This window comes from Triticum aestivum, chromosome 7B (genome assembly GCF_018294505.1).
Source record: "Triticum aestivum cultivar Chinese Spring chromosome 7B, IWGSC CS RefSeq v2.1, whole genome shotgun sequence".
In the NCBI taxonomy this organism is placed as follows: domain Eukaryota; kingdom Viridiplantae; phylum Streptophyta; class Magnoliopsida; order Poales; family Poaceae; genus Triticum; species Triticum aestivum.
Genome location: NC_057813.1, coordinates 131,249,697 through 131,251,678, shown reverse-complemented (window position 1 = coordinate 131,251,678; position 1,982 = coordinate 131,249,697).

Below are 1,982 nucleotides of genomic sequence, written 5' to 3'. Positions count from 1 at the left end.
TTATATTGCCCCTTGTATGTGGACCTTTATTATGCAATCCGTCACTTTTATTACTTCCACAACAAGTTCGTACAAAGCTGCACTAATAAGTCATATATTAGAGAGCAATTTTTATTGCTTGCACCGATGACAACTTACTTGAAGGATCTTACTCAATCCATAGGTAGGTATGGTGGACTCTCATGGAAAAATTGGGTTTAAGGATATATGGAAGCACAAGTAGTATCTCTACTTGGTGCAAGGAATTTGGCTAGCAAGAGGGGGAAAGGCAAGCTCAACATGTTTGGAAGGTCAATGACAATATACTTTAACTGAGATGTCGGAAAACATAAACCATTACGTTGTCTTCCTTGTCCAACATCAACTCTTTTAGCATGTCATACTGAATGAGTGCTTCACAATCATAAAAGATGTCCAAGATAATATATCTATATGTGAACCCCTCTTTCTTTATCACTTCCTATTAATTGCAACGATGACCAAGGCTACGTTCATCAACTCTCAACAATTTTTATGCCTCATACTTTCTATGTGTGAAGTTATCACTATCCATAAGATCAATATGAACTCTTTTTGTTCTTTCTACTTTCTCAAGATCATAGCAACATAGCAAAGCCCTCGACTCAACACTAATCTTTATTATAGATAGCACACGGACTCGCTTGCATAAAGAGATCACAATGCAAAACTCAAAGCTACTTGATATCGAAACTTCAATCTACTACATCAAGATACTACTAAAGGATCAAACTAAATAAAGCGGTAAAGATAGGAGTGTGATGGTGATACGATACCGGGGCAACTCCCCCAAGCTTGGCAGTTGCCAAGGGGAGTGCCCATACCCATGTGATTATTTCTTCGGAGGTGATGGAGGTGGTGATGATGACGGCGGATAATCGCACATCGAGCATAAAAGCTCCTCCAACTTGCGGATAATGTCCTTGAGTCCAGCAATATGATCCTTCAACAAAATATTCTCCTGTGTGAGATACTTGTTCTGTATGCGGGCTAACTCAATCATCTTGAAAGCTTCAATCTCTGTGGGAGTGAAAAGGTTAGGTAAAGGTTGAGGGTTGTCTTCTTCTTTCACCACCGGAGCTTGAACCTCCAAGGCCTTCTTGATCCCTTCATCCTTGTTGATCTCTTCTGGTTCCTCTCTTTTCAACTCTATCTTCAATAGCCAAGCATCCTTTTCTTCGTTGTTGGAGGAGGGAGAAGTCATGGTGCTCTAAATCTGCAACGGAAACAGCTCGAAACGAAAATAGAGGATATTTGCGTGATACGATGGTCAAAACCTATAACACCCCGGATGTAACTTTCCATCTTTGTAACTCCAACTCTTGCCATTTTCGGCTATGTGTTATGATATTCCCTCCGTGGTTGGGCTTTTGTCTTTTGTTTTGCATTTTATTCATGTCATGCATCTCATATAATGTCATCATGTGCATCTCATTCGCATACGTGTTCGTCTCATGCATCCGAGCATTTTCCCCGTTGTCCGTTTTGCAATCCGACACTCCCACGTGCACCGGCGCACCCCTCTTGTCTATTTTCGTGTGCGGGTGTTAAACGTTCTTGGAATGGACCGAGGATTGCCAAGTGGCCTTGGTATACCACCGGTAGACCACCTGTCAAGTTTCGTGGCATTCGGAGCTCGTTTGATACTCCAACGGTTAATCACATAACCGCAAAGGCCTCTTTTGGGTTGCAGCCCAACACCCCTCCAAAACAGACCAATAACCCATCTAAGTCACTTCCATGCTCTCCGTCATCGGATCACAATCGTGTGGGCGAAAACTACACCTCATTTGGACACTCCTACCTCCCTCTACCTACAAATATGTGCCCATCCCCGAAATTTACGGGCAAACCCTAGCCACCGCTCCCCTCATGCCGCCAGACACGTCCGGACCGCGCCGGACGCATCCGCCCTCCGCCGCCCGGCCAACCGCGAGCCGCCACGTGGCCTGCTCCGCCGCCCC